The sequence below is a fragment of the Phytophthora infestans genome, genomic scaffold (assembly GCF_000142945.1).
Source record: "Phytophthora infestans T30-4 supercont1.57 genomic scaffold, whole genome shotgun sequence".
In the NCBI taxonomy this organism is placed as follows: Eukaryota; Oomycota; class Peronosporomycetes; order Peronosporales; family Peronosporaceae; genus Phytophthora; species Phytophthora infestans.
The window spans coordinates 393,709-409,459 of record NW_003303702.1 but is presented as its reverse complement, the minus strand read 5'-3'; positions in this window follow the sequence as shown (position 1 = coordinate 409,459).

Sequence of the window (15,751 nt, the reverse complement as noted above, 5' to 3'; positions counted from 1 at the left end):
GGATTCGGTGGATCTGAAAGATAACACAGCTGGGATGATGAGTCAAGGGAAGAAGAGACATGCAGCCGAGCCTGGTAAGGGATTTAGCAGGTAAACAACATAGAAGGTAGAAATTCCAGGCAGGTATAGGCTTAAATATCAATACAGACCTCAATTTGCACAGTAACACGCAAGTGCCTTCCTGCCCTCAAGAATCGGAACTACATTGGCCGTACGAGCTCCGTGAAGAGTAGGAATTGCGAATATAGTGTTTGATAGTGATAACTGGATATACATTGGGCCAGATCCTACAACCTAGTGAGCTTTTCGTTTACTTGTGCAGATCCGACAGGTTAACCCGATTTATCGACTGGTCGGTTACACCCTAGAGGTTCTCAACTCTCAAGATCCCGTCACAGGAGGCGGCAAGTACGACGCAAAGGAGCTACAAAGGCAAGGGAACACACCCGCAAGGCAACCCTACGGTCAGATCCACGATCTAGGCCCCGGATCCATAAGCTCGAATATTCGCTTAGGATTCGGAACAATCCACGGACGCAGAGTGAAGATTTTCCACTGCTGCTCCACCCCATCCCCACGTCTCGCCAAGACACTCAAGCTTCACCACTTAACCTGTTCGGAAGTTACCGAGAGAGCAGATCCCGCCCTACCGACGGGTACACAAGGTGAGGAAAGTTCAGCAGAACACGGATCATCGGGGGACCCCCTCCGTTAGTCGGTGTATGGGCGCAGTTGGTAAGTTGGATCTGGCAATCTCGCAGATTTTGCTGATCCCGCTACACCACAGATATTTGTGTTCTGAAAATATCTGGATCGGCCTGGCCCCTGGACACAGCACTTACCCATTTCTCACCTCGGGTGACCCAAACCTTCTCCCAATCCGTCCATTTCAGTCGTTCAGATGGCTCTCATACTTCGCCAGGCTCGATCCAGGTTGTCTGATCGGCCCTGACGATCCTCATCTTGGCCCCGCACAGGGGCACCGTCCGCTGAGCTGGATCCGCATTCATCAGGGAAGCACATAGTGTCGTCAGCCAGATCCATCCTCGCCCCGGCAGGTACCATAAAGTCCATACCTAGGATTGCATCCTCACCTGCTAGATCTCCTACACCAATCTCGAACCAGTACACGAGGTAGCCCTCCAACGGGATCTTGATACGAGTCCTCCTATTTGTCCTGTATACCCCTTCTCCGATAACCCACACAATCTTGAGTTTGGCTTCGATCGATATGGCACCCCACCTTACGAGCAAAAGCGGTGTCCAAGATAGACACCTCGGCGCTACTATCTATGAGAAAGATCGCTTTTTCATTGTTGACATTACCTCCCACTTGGCGTGTCGAAACAATATCCTAGGAGCACGGGACTCTCCGGGTTGAAGATCCATAGATCCCGACTCAGATCCTTGAACTTCTGCGGTCCAGCGGATATGGGAGAATTCCGTTTCGATCTCGCCCGTGAGCGGCTCAAATCACTGATGTTGGTTACGCTCTTTCCGAAATCCTCGGATCTCTCCCAAGTAGAAGCCCAAGGCCGACGACACTTCAGATCTGGCTTGTTCATCAGATCGCTGATGACTTGAGATCTTTCCAGCTGACATCCCATACAGATCACATGTATTATCGGCTTGATCTGGCATTTCGCCATCTTGATTTAGCAACATCTTGCTCACAAATACGTAAATACCGTACCTAGAATGCTCAGCTCGTACCGGATTCCAACCCGGCGAGCGTCCTAGTTTAGCATTTTATCTACTTCATCAGGAAGAAGTCCTCCATGTTTAAACCATGGCGGATCGGATTGTAGAGCCCCTCCATTGGACACTTGCCCGCATCATCGATCTCACCACAGCCGCGGTACACAAATAAGCTGTGATCTCCGGGGTGCCCCTTCCGACGACATCGCTCGCAGACCAGATGTCTTTAGCATCCCGAATCCGTGTATTTCCTGGATCCACACTGTGAACAGCTGATCTCACTTGCTTTGCCTCCCGGGTCTCGGGCTCGATACAGCCCTCGATTTCCAAGAGGTGAATCCGTCTTCCTCGGGTCGCCCCCAGGCTTTAGTCCACGAACTTCGGGGATCGCATTGCATATCCTGCGATTTCCGTCCGAGTCAGATCCTTCCGTTCCGGACTCAGATCCTGGATCGGGCGCTTGGATTTGTGAACCCGTCTAGCCGGGGTTGCAGGCGCTGAAACCTTTTGGCGATATTTACCAGATCCTGCCATCGCCTTCTTCTGGCGATGCCTGGCACGATCCAGCGCTCGCAGAACTTCTTCCAACTCGTCAGCAGCTGGGAGATGCAATAGCGTCAACCGATCGGCAAGATCCGGATCCCCCAGTGTCTCAATGAAATATTCCACATATTGTCGGAAAACCGTGGACCCCCCCCATCCTTGATCTTCAGCTTCGCACGTAGACCGCCCACATTCAGGCGGTAGAGGTACTCCAACGGTGATTCGTCCGATCGTCGACGAGCGTGGTACTGTCGCGCAACATACACTCTAAGCTCACCGTACTGTGTCTGGAAACGGCGCAGCAGATCTGGCCACTTATTTCTGGTAGATCGGCTGCGTTGTCGGTATCAGTTCCTCGAAGGCCGCCGCAGTGGTAGCCGCATCAGCTGGCATGGGGGATGGGCAATCCAGGTCGGCTGGGTCGTATTCATCATGAGTGCTGGCTCCTCGCACTGACTCCATCTCCACATCGCACGATCCATGATTGATAGGCGTCGACGTCGCCCCTGCGGTGGGTGTGTCGCCTTGTTCCGCGAGGAATTGGCCCATCGCTGCTTGAACGTAGCGCTGCAAAGATTCACTCCACTCGGTTGGCGATCTTGTGAATGTCGTTGGATCCGGTCTCATCGGCAAGTTCCTCTCACCGTTCGCGCGTGATCGCCTATTTGCGGATCTCATCACGGCTTCAACTTGTACCTGACTGGGTACAGTAGGGTCTGGCTTCGGACGTACTTGATTCCGCGGTCGGGCTTTAGCCTGAGCCGCCAGTATTGACGTGCCCGACGGGCCCCGGCTCATGCGCCGTGGTTCCGACGAGGTGTCGGATACGTCTTGTGCGGCCGCCGAATAGCTTGACGACGCAGTCGGGCTGATCGGAGCCGAGATTGCCGGATCTTGAACCCTCGGCGCCACTCTAGCGATGAACCGGGCCTTAATGAAGGGATCTTGAGCGGCCGTCCGGATGACATCCAGATCTAGGTTAAAGAAGCTCTCAGCGTCGAACGCTCCCGCCACGGCACTTGCGTCCTTGAGTAATCGAAACAGATCCGTCATGGTCGTGAACTTGTTCGTCGTTTCCCCCGACACCATCACTGGCTCCTCGTATCGTCGATCTGTTCAAGCTCGAAGATCTTCATGAAAGGAGCTTGATGCAGACATTTGCGAAGGGCCTTGTGGCGATACACAACCTCCAAATCCTGAGTAGTCCAGCCTGATCTTGATCTTGATCTGGACTGGTCTCCGTCTTCCGATTCGGGAGCTTTCATCTTCGCCCGCGTAGTCTTCGTCTCTTTCTTTTCTTCGACTTCAGTTTCTGCGACTAGCGGTCTTGTTTAACGTAGGGTGTTGACTTAACTGGTGAATCAATAAATGAATACCGTTTCGCCTTCACCTTCTCTTCGTTGTTTGTTAGCGGATCTTGACTTGCGTCATGATCTACAGGGGTCCCCGAAGGGACCTAGGGGGGGGGGGGTAGAGAAGGTTTATCTTGTAGATCCGGACCCGAATCTTCCTCTCTCCCGTCGATAGAGTTCCCCCCAGCACTCTGCCGATCCGCGGATCTTGCTTCTTTCAGCAGCGTCTTTGTCGATCCGATCTCCGATGACGCCTCTTCTCCTTGCTCAAGCTTCGCTTAAACATCTTGTTGGGACTCACGGTGGAAATCCCGAGTCACCAGAAGATCCAGGCACACACACCAATGTGGTGTAGCCGGATCAGGAAAACATGTGAGATTGCTGGATCCGACTTCCCATTCGTACTCAGACACCGACTAACGGAGAGGATCCCAGATAATCCGTGATCTGCCGAATTTTCTCACCTTGTATACCCGTCTGTAGGGCGGGACCTTGGTCCTCTGGTAACTGCGGAGAGACGGGAAGCGACTGTCGGGACACTGTTCTGGATTAGTTACAATTGCGGATCACGACGATCTGGATCCAGGAAATACGAATCGGGACGAAAGCTGTAACGGTTTGGACGGGGGCGGATGACACCGAATATGATTTGAAGGAGGGAGTGGAGGATTGCGATCTGGACCCGATATCCAAGATCGTCAGTCCAGATAAACCCAATATATTCCTGATAGGGGGTATTTCCGACCGGGGGTAAGTATGTGGTCGGCCACGATACAATGATTGCGCCACAACGCTTGACCGATACAGCTGGGGAGATTGACCAAGGATAGAAAGGACAACTAAGCACGTCTGGCAGAGGATTTAAGGAGTAACAGACAGAGAGGATACATATCCAGGCTTGTGTACGCTTAACTTTAAATCAGAACTCAATTTACACAGTATCACGCAAGTTCCTTCCTGTCCTCAAGAATCGGAACTACATTGGCTGTATGAGCTCTGTCAAGGTTGGGAATTGCAGAACTAGCGTTGGTAGGGATGACTGGATAATACATTGGCCAGATTATACCACCTATTGAACTTTCCTCATACACGTGCAGATCCGTAAGGTTAACCAGATTTACTATTTAGGCGAGTATATCTCAGATAATCGCAACACTCATAATCCTGCTAAAGGAACCGGCAAGTACGACGAAAAGGAATTTAAAGGCAAGGGAGCACATCCGCAAGGTATCCCTATGATTAGATCGCAGATCGAGACCGCCAGATCGTACAAGCTCGAAGGACTCGCTTGTGATCTGGACCCTACGTCGGACGTAGAGTGAAGATCTGTCCACTCCTACTCCACCCCATCCCCGCGTCACGCCAAGAGGCTCAACTTTCCACCACTTGGACTTACTTATTTCTTGAAAAATACATCACCACATATATGCAACTACACAAATAGGGTGAATGGCTACGCTCGGAATGCTCGTCTACACGAGAAGAGTCGTCGTGATGCAAAATAGGACATACAGCAGATCCTGGCAACGTGCGGTGACGACAAGTTGGCGGAGAGCCCAATCACACTCGAGTCACCGGCGTTCACGAGCTCGTAGAGATCAATGAAGTTGTTCTCAAGGGCAACGAAAGTATGCCTAAGCGTGACGGTGAGAACCGACACTATAAGAGTCACGATGCCGACGCGATGATGCGTACGCTCACAGCAATCGACGGGATCGCGAGCCTGGCCGTTGCTGTGACGACAATCGCAATAAACCGAGCGTGACGCTCACTGAAACCTCGGTGGATGATCTACTATCTGAATTGGAGGACCGTGAAGCCGTTGTGGCGTTGGAATTCCCACGTGAACTCTAGCTACAAATGTAGATAGGACGTTCCCATAACAATACGTCTACTAGGATAGTAAACGATCGTTCGGCGGACCTGAATACCCCAGTTCTGCCCTTGCACCGGGACAGACTGGACCTTGTAAGCTACTTATATGGGCCAATCAGTAAAAAATAAGAACACTACTAGCATGAGCAAAGCTAGTATGTGTTATGAATCCTCGCGGTCCCAACAGCGGAAGGGTACCAGGAACGGGTAAGCCTTTTACGAGGTCGCCGAGTGTTCAACACTCGGTTGGAAGAATAAAAGGAAGGCAATTCAAGCACTCCCAGTCGTGCAAATAGGCAACAATAAGCCGTCACGTAAAAACCTCCCGATAGTAATCGGCTAAAACACGCAGTGTCTTGGCCTTGCCGGATGAACCCTCGCTACAGAGCTTCGAGCTCACCGACATGCATAACACACCCAAACAAACTTGACCAGACGCTTACCTAGACACCGGACGTCGCTCTTTGTGCTTGAGTGGAAATTCTGTTCTGGATTTATGTTTACCCTTTCGGGTCTATTCCTAATAAAAAGTCCTAATCAAGTATAAAAACATTAAGTGAACAATGATCCGTTATGGATTTTATTGCACGCCAAGCGTCGTCCGCACCGTCGCATGAGCATTTTTAACGGCTCGCGCCCTGTCCTAGACGGTGAACGTATCTTTAAAGGGTCGCTCAGTCTTCTGCGAACCCATCCCAACCGCCGCCGGGGGTTCGTACCGTAGATGGTCAGTTCTTGGCGCTGAATGCGAATCCGGCCAGTCCATTATTAATAATAAGAACAGCCTGGATTTAGTGACATATGGACCGTATCCAATATCCGTTGAGAGTTCGGTAGTGGCGCCGTCGCACCTTGGAGTCACTGTACATCACGTGACCGAGGGCTCGTCGCTTGAACATCTTGGGCGGTGCCGCAGCTTTGTCGATGGGCGATTATCTGGAGAAATCACTACACCACAACTGCCCCTGTCGCAATGCAAGCCACGGTACTGGTGCCCGTTGTGACATTTCTTTATTCTCCAATTCACCATCCAGTCGCAGCATGTCCAAGCGTTTGAATCGGACCGTGAGCACGGCACATCAGCGTCTCAATCCTCGCCGACGACGTGAACGTGAGCAGCTGGAGGTAAGTCAACTCATCTTCCTCTTGAATCATCGTCACCTTGCTCATCACCGTGCATTACTCGTCTTGTTTCTCAGGAGGGCGACACCGAGGTTTCGAACGCCCCTCAGCCTGCTACACTTCCTTCGACGGCAACGTCGTCAGCTGGGCCTCTGGCGCTTCCTGCCCCGGACCCTTCGCCCCTGCTGCAGCTCCTACGGTACTCCCTGTCGTCGCTGAATCCACAGCGATAGCTCTGACTGGTCCGCCTGCGTCTGCTGGTGGTCCTCCACCCCTCACCGAGGATTCGTTGCGCGCCATGCTGGCGGAGAGTACGGAAGTGTCGGTCGATCATATGATGACCACCATTTTTCCGTACTTGCCTGCGATGGCCCGTCATAAAGTACAGCTCTACGTTGCGCCTCCTCTTCACGGCGATGTCCACACTCAACGTCGCCTCGAGACCGTCATGGGCTTTGACGAAGTCCTCGCCGCCGTACAACCTCTTCCCGATGCTTACCCTTTCGGGTCTATTCCTAATAAAAAGTCCTAATCAAGTATAAAAATATCAAGTGAACAATGATCCGTTATGGATTTTATTGCACGCCAAGCGTCGTCCGCACCGTCGCATGAGCATTTTTAACGGCTCGCGCCCTGTCCTAGACGGTGAACGTATCTTTAAAGGGTCGCTCAGTCTTCTGCGAACCCATCCCAACCGCCGCCGGGGGTTCGTACCGTAGATGGTCAGTTCTTGGCGCTGAATGCGAATCCGGCCAGTCCATTATTAATAATAAGAGCAGCCTGGATTTAGTGACATATGGACCGTATCCAATATCCGTTTAGAGTTCGGTAGTGGCGCCGTCGAGTCTCTTGCACCTTGGAGTCACCGTACATCACGTGACCGAGGGCTCGTCGCTTAAACATCTTGGGCGGTGCCGCAGCTTTGTCGAAGGGCGATTATCTGGAGAAATCACTACACCACAACAGCCCCTGTCGCAATGCAAGCCACGGTACTGGTGCCCGTTGTGACATTTCTTTATTCTCCAATTCACCATCCAGTCGCAGCATGTCCAAGCGTTTGAATCGGACCGTGAGCACGGCACATCAGCGTCTCAATCCTCGCCGACGACGTGAACGTGAGCAGCTGGAGGTAAGTCAACTCATCTTCCTCTTGAATCATCGTCACCTTGCTCATCACCGTGCATTACTCGTCTTGTTTCTCAAGAGGGCGACACCGAGGTTTCGAACGCCCCTCAGCCTGCTACACTTCCTTCGACGGCAATGTCGTCAGCTGGGCCTCCGGCGCTTCCTGACCCGGACCCTTCGCCCCTGCTGCAGCTCCTACGGTACTCCCTGTCGTCGCTGAATCCACGGCGATAGCTCTGACTGGTCCGCCTGCGTCTGCTGGTGGTCCTCCACCCCTCACCGAGGATTCGTTGCGCGCCATGCTGGCGGAGAGTACGGAAGCGTCGGTCGATCATATGATGACCACCATTTTTCCGTACTTGCCTGCGATGGCCCGTCATAAAGTACAGCTCTACGTTGCGCCTCCTCTTCACGGCGATGTCCACACTCAACGTCGCCTCGAGACCGTCATGGGCTTTGACGAAGTCCTCGCCGCCGTACAACCTCTTCCCGATGCTTACCCTTTCGGGTCTATTTCTAATAAAAAGTCCTAATCAAGTATAAAAATATCAAGTGAACAATGACCCATTATGGATTTTCTTGCACGCCAAGCGTCGTCCGCACCGTCGCATGAGCATTTTTAACGGCTCGCGCCCTGTCCCAGACGGTGAACGTGTCTTCAAAGGGTCGCTCAGTCTTCTGCGAACCCATCCCAACCGCCGCCGGGGGTTCGTACCGTAGATGGTCAGTTCTTGGCGCTGAATGCGAATCCGGCTAGTCCATTATTAATAATAAGAGCAGCCTGGATTTAGTGACATATGGACCGTATCCAATATCCGTTTAGAGTTCGGTAGTGGCGCCGTCGAGTCTCTTGCACTTTGGAGTCACCGTACATCACGTGACCGAGGGCTCGTCGCTTAAACATCTTGGGCGGTGCCGCAGCTTTGTCGAAGGGCGATTATCTGGAGAAATCACTACACCACAACAGCCCCTGTCGCAATGCAAGCCACGGTACTGGTGCCCGTTGTGACATTTCTTTATTCTCCAATTCACCATCCAGTCGCAGCATGTCCAAGCGTTTGAATCGGACCGTGAGCACGGCACATCAGCGTCTCAATCCTCGCCGACGACGTGAACGTAAGCAGCTGGAGGTAAGTCAACTCATCTTCCTCTTGAATCATCGTCACCTTGCTCATCACCGTGCATTACTCGTCTTGTTTCTCAAGAGGGCGACACCGAGGTTTCGAACGCCCCTCAGCCTGCTACACTTCCTTCGACGGCAATGTCGTCAGCTGGGCCTCCGGCGCTTCCTGACCCGGACCCTTCGCCCCTGCTGCAGCTCCTACGGTACTCCCTGTCGTCGCTGAATCCACGGCGATAGCTCTGACTGGTCCGCCTGCGTCTGCTGGTGGTCCTCCACCCCTCACCGAGGATTCGTTGCGCGCCATGCTGGCGGAGAGTACGGAAGCGTCGGTCGATCATATGATGACCACCATTTTTCCGTACTTGCCTGCGATGGCCCGTCATAAAGTACAGCTCTACGTTGCGCCTCCTCTTCACGGCGATGTCCACACTCAACGTCGCCTCGAGACCGTCATGGGCTTTGACGAAGTCCTCGCCGCCGTACAACCTCTTCCCGATGCTTACCCTTTCGGGTCTATTTCTAATAAAAAGTCCTAATCAAGTATAAAAATATCAAGTGAACAATGATCCGTTATGGATTTTCTTGCACGCCAAGCGTCGTCCGCACCGTCGCATGAGCATTTTTAGCGGCTCGCGCCCTGTCCCAGACGGTGAACGTGTCTTCAAAGGGTCGCTCAGTCTTCTGCGAACCCATCCCAACCGCCGCCGGGGGTTCGTACCGTAGATGGTCAGTTCTTGGCGCTGAATGCGAATCCGGCTAGTCCATTATTAATAATAAGAGCAGCCTGGATTTAGTGACATATGGACCGTATCCAATATCCGTTTAGAGTTCGGTAGTGGCGCCGTCGAGTCTCTTGCACCTTGGAGTCACCGTACATCACGTGACCGAGGGCTCGTCGCTTAAACATCTTGGGCGGTGCCGCAGCTTTGTCGAAGGGCGATTATCTGGAGAAATCACTACACCACAACAGCCCCTGTCGCAATGCAAGCCACGGTACTGGTGCCCGTTGTGACATTTCTTTATTCTCCAATTCACCATCCAGTCGCAGCATGTCCAAGCGTTTGAATCGGACCGTGAGCACGGCACATCAGCGTCTCAATCCTCGCCGACGACGTGAACGTAAGCAGCTGGAGGTAAGTCAACTCATCTTCCTCTTGAATCATCGTCACCTTGCTCATCACCGTGCATTACTCGTCTTGTTTCTCAAGAGGGCGACACCGAGGTTTCGAACGCCCCTCAGCCTGCTACACTTCCTTCGACGGCAATGTCGTCAGCTGGGCCTCCGGCGCTTCCTGACCCGGACCCTTCGCCCCTGCTGCAGCTCCTACGGTACTCCCTGTCGTCGCTGAATCCACGGCGATAGCTCTGACTGGTTCGCCTGCGTCTGCTGGTGGTCCTCCACCCCTCACCGAGGATTCGTTGCGCGCCATGCTGGCGGAGAGTACGGAAGTGTTGGTCGATCATATGATGACCACCATTTTTCCGTACTTGCCTGCGATGGCCCGTCATAAAGTACAGCTCTACGTTGCGCCTCCTCTTCACGGCGATGTCCACACTCAACGTCGCCTCGAGACCGTCATGGGCTTTGACGAAGTCCTCGCCGCCGTACAACCTCTTCCCGATGCTTACCCTTTCGGGTCTATTTCTAATAAAAAGTCCTAATCAAGTATAAAAATATCAAGTGAACAATGACCCATTATGGATTTTCTTGCACGCCAAGCGTCGTCCGCACCGTCGCATGAGCATTTTTAACGGCTCGCGCCCTGTCCCAGACGGTGAACGTGTCTTCAAAGGGTCGCTCAGTCTTCTGCGAACCCATCCCAACCGCCGCCGGGGGTTCGTACCGTAGATGGTCAGCTCTTGGTGCTGAATGCGAATCCGGCTAGTCCATTATTAATAATAAGAGCAGCCTGGATTTAGTGACATATGGACCGTATCCAATATCCGTTTAGAGTTCGGTAGTGGCGCCGTCGAGTCTCTTGCACCTTGGAGTCACCGTACATCACGTGACCGAGGGCTCGTCGCTTAAACATCTTGGGCGGTGCCGCAGCTTTGTCGAAGGGCGATTATCTGGAGAAATCACTACACCACAACAGCCCCTGTCGCAGTGCAAGCCACGGTACTGGTGCCCGTTGTGACATTTCTTTATTCTCCAATTCACCATCCAGTCGCAGCATGTCCAAGCGTTTGAATCGGACCGTGAGCACGGCACATCAGCGTCTCAATCCTCGCTGACGACGTGAACGTGAGCAGCTGGAGGTAAGTCAGCTCATCTTCCTCTTGAATCATCGTCACCTTGCTCATCACCGTGCATTACTCGTCTTGTTTCTCAGGAGGGCGACACCGAGGTTTCGAACGCCCCTCAGCCTGCTACACTTCCTTCGACGGCAATGTCGTCAGCTGGGCCTCCGGCGCTTCCTGACCCGGACCCTTCGCCCCTGCTGCAGCTCCTACGGTACTCCCTGTCGTCGCTGAATCCACGGCGATAGCTCTGACTGGTCCGCCTGCGTCTGCTGGTGGTCCTCCACCCCTCAACGAGGATTCGTTGCGCGCCATGCTGGCGGAGAGTACGGAAGTGTCGGTCGATCATATGATGACCTCCATTATTCCGTACTTGACTGCGATGGCCCGTCATAAAGTACAGCTCTACGTTGCGCCTCCTCTTCACGGCGATGTCCACACTCAACGTCGCCTCGAGACCGTCATGGACTTTGACGAAGTCCTCGCCGCCGTACAACTTTCCCGATGCGCTGTCTGCGTTGCCAGACCGAGTTGTCAGCGAGTGTTGCGATCTTGCTGGTTCTCGAGGACCTTGCGCGTGTCGTTGTCGACGTACTGCCCTTGGAAAGCTTGACCAAGCGGAGATGAAGTTGGCGAGTCGGTTCGGTGTTCGCGCCAATCGACGACTTGTACACTCCGCGTTCATGGGCCAGCTTCTTGTTTAAGGTGGCGATAAACGCGTCCCGCGCTTGGACCTCGCAGTGCAGACGATTCAGGTCCTTTGTATGTTGCTCCATGGTGAACGGAACACTCGTGAGCATGGCATCGTTCTTGACGTTCGACTCGCGAACAATCTTGACGTCCTTGCGAAGATCTTCGACTTCGACGTTTAGAGCCTTGAGGTACGCCTCCGCGTTTTTGAAGCCATGATTCCGGGTGCCACCGAACGGATGGCGGCAGCAGACTCGGTCTGGGCAGCCTGCAACTGACGCTCCAGGCCTCCTCCAAGTAAATCGTACTCTCCGTGCCCACGTGAGTCTGGCCGGGATGGATCCGGAGGAACTGCGTCTGGTCGTTGATGGTACGTTCCTCATGTTGTTGTTTCCACCGTGAGTTCAGCAACTAGCGTTCATTCACAATCTGTCGTGACAGGTCTTACTGCGGGTGAGCTGGACCTGGAAGCTCTGGACTTGGACCAAGAGACGTTGGTCGCTTTGCAGCGCATACACGCTGCTGCTGCGTCTTCGAATGACCCACAGGCTCTTCCTGCAGCTTTGGCGAAGGCTGCTCATCAAGTGTCTCATTGGAAACCCCACAAGCGTCTTCGACCAGGTGGCAAGGTGTCGGACGACGAGTCGGACGACTCTGACGAAGACATGGCTCTCATCCCGACGGACAAGACCAGTACGTCTATGGCAGCTGCTGGTCTCGGTGATGCGCCACCTGCCGACACTTCAACCCCCAAGTCGGCACGTCGTTCGTTGTTCGGCCAAAACGCATGGAAGCAGGCGGCTCCGAAGAAGCGCCAGAAGCCTCGCCTTCGTCCCCCAGCCAAGTTGCCCCCGACGTCATTTGAAGACTCGATCTCAGTCTGTACCGTCATCTCCTCACTCATGGTTGCCACCTACCACACCAGCGTCTTCCTCGACTTCCGCTGTGGTCGACCTCAGCGGTGACCAGAGTGACGTGGATATGGTGGATGTTGGTTCAAGTGGTGTTACGTCGGCTCAAGATACTGCCACCGAGTCTTCGGGTAAAGCCGTGGACCCTCGGGATCACGACGATCTTTCCGGTGTTCCCGACGCGCCTTCGCCTCCGCCTCAGGGTCCTCCCGACGTGACCAAGCCGCCAGCTTCGATGACCTCCTCTTCTCCAGCAGATATACGCGCCGCCGAAGAGGCCTTGCGTGAGGCCGACCAATTTCGACTCATGTTCGGCTCAAGTGACGAAGGCGAAGAATCCGACAACACCGTCCCACCAGGCAAGGCTGCTTCATCGTCTGCTGCGACTTTCAAGACGATTGAAGTCTCGGGAGTAGTTTCTACATCAGGGCTTGCCCCTGTTGAGGCTGCTCCACAAGCCTCCGTGTCTTCAAAGCCGGCTCCGGCTGTTCCAACAGCTGTCGCGCCAAGCGTTTCCTCGACCAACTTTTCGATGGAGATTGATGACGATGGTAACGGTGATGATGATCGTGGCGATAACGTGGATGACGATGAACTTTCGGTGGATGATTCTCCTGATGGTACAAGTCGTGGCGGTGATGTTCCGACACTTACCGAACATTCGAGTACAGTTGACGACGAAGATATTGAAGACTCCAGCGGCAACTGGAGCGGTCTTAGCCCTACTTGGCCCCCGACGCCTCCTCGGCCAAATCATTCGCCCATGTTGACCTCTCCAATCATAGTCGGTGGCCCGCCTCCTCCGCCATCGCCAAGTTCACAGGCGCCACCATCTTTTTCCTCTGCTCCAGCGTCTCCTCGCCCGTTCTCTCGGACTCTCGATGCTGGGCCTGGGTGCAAGATCAATGCCACCTACACTTCGGTACCGCGTCGGGGCGGCGCACCGTCGGTTGAGCCGTTGCCTCATCGCGTGTTGCCTGGTGCTCGCCCAACGGTGCCGGCCTCGTCCACCTTGCCACCATGGTTTTTTTCGTACCTGGACATGGAGTTCGCCGACGCAGGTGCCAAGAAGTGTTTCGAACGTCTCTTGAGCATGCCTCTGCCGGAACCGGCTGGTGAAGTAGTCGTCCGTACGACGTTGGAAGGTCTCCAAGCGTACTTCGACTTTTCGAATCCTGATCATCCGTACCAGCAACTTCGGCAGCTTTATCCTCTCCAGGCATGTCTCTTCGACACCATCGACTTCGATCCAAGTGTCCCCATCTCCAAGCGTGCCCCAATTGAGACTCGCCTCAAGATGATCTGAGCGAATCTTCGGGGTGACGGCGGCAAGCAGGGTGACCTCGGGTTCGCATTATGGAAGCGTCTCTACTGGCTTCCGTTGGCTGGTATCGAGCAAAGTCTCGCCGAGGAAGCCAAGAAGGTCGCTCACGACAAGGAGCTCTTGAAGGAACTGAGAGCTCTGTTGAAGAAGCTCTTCAGCGAGCTCGACCGTCGTGCCGGACGTCTCCGTAACAAGTACCGTGAACACATGGCGTGGAGTCGTGACTCGGTTTTCTCCGGTACTTCTGGTACACCGTTCATTCGTCTTAAGTTGCTTCTGGAGCCGTCGAAGCCGTGGTACCCGATTGAAAACTTGTCGTTCGCACCTTGGACATCTGACTGGCTTTCCGAAGTTCCGGCTTTCGATGCTCGGCAGCCCTGGCGTACTGGATGGATGAGCGCGCCACACCAGCACCCGTACAACACTACGTACTTCCCATGCCAGTGCAATCCGGAGCTCTTCAATCCTCGTGGTACGCGCTTTGTGGATGTGTACCGCAGCGTGGTCGTTGATCCGGCTCTGGCTCCACGTGAACTTATTCCGACCTGGCGCGACTTGTTTCACTCGCCACCGGTTACTCCACATCCTGCTGTGGCTGCTGCTCCTGTTGAAGCTGGTGCCGAGGATTCGCTGACTCTGAACGTGTACGACAAGGACACGTCACGCCGCGCAACGCGGCGAGCCTTACCATGTGCGAGTTTGACTTTAACTCGCCCGGACCATTCCGGACGCGGACGTTCTTGGGTAGGACCGCCAAACACGACGCGCAAAAGACGTTGTTGGTCGCTCCTGAGTCAAGGAGCTGCACAGTGGCCGCCGGGCACCGGTGACGTGGAGGCTGACGATGATCAGTCTCGAGTCGCCGAATACGTGGACTTGCGAGGCCATGTCGATTGGATTGGTCACGATGCACGAAGCCAGATGTCGCGTCTTCTGGACGTAATCACGCATGAACATGTTCCCTTGCCGAAGCGCGAAGAACGCTGCACGAACGCGAGACGCAAGTCGCTCTGGAGAGTTTCCAGAGTTGGGAAAGCCTCGGGGTCGACAACCCGCTTCCCAAGGGCCCATTATTTGGCCTTCATGGCTAACCGGAAGAGGAGGAAGTTCACCTTGGCGGATGACGCCTCGATGCGTCGCGAGGCGATAGCGATGTCGATCTCGCGGTACAACCGGTTTAGCGGAAGCCGGTTTTTGCCGGCGTTAGAATACGTAGACGTCTCAAACTTGACGACGTCATTCTGAAATGGGCGCGATGAAGTTGACACCCGCCGATTCGCATCAGCGTGCTCGCATTCCATGAACTCTTGTGCTGCAAGAAGTTGCTGGTCGGGCGTCGCTGAGCTCAGCAGCAAAGCGACAGCGCCATTTCCGGACACCGCCACGAGGCGGTGAAGCGCTTCCCACTTCACGCGAGTGAGATGGGAGAATGCAGCATGCTTCAGGGTCGCCCCGGAGATCTGGACTTGGCCCATCGTAGACTTGGGACTACAAAGTGCTACCAGGTGTAACGGGGTAAGAGTTACCGTCACTAGCTTACACTATAGTGTGGCGGAAGCTCGCAACAGTAAAACCAAGTCTTAGCTTTGTGTCAAATTCAACTTTGATTTATTTAGGACCAGGGCGGCTACCCCTGGCCTCGTGTGAACCACTCAAACACATGTCTACACCTGATTGGTCAATAAGTGAGTATGATCCCTCAATATCAACCAATCAGATGATAACACCTTGGCACGCGCTACCCGTG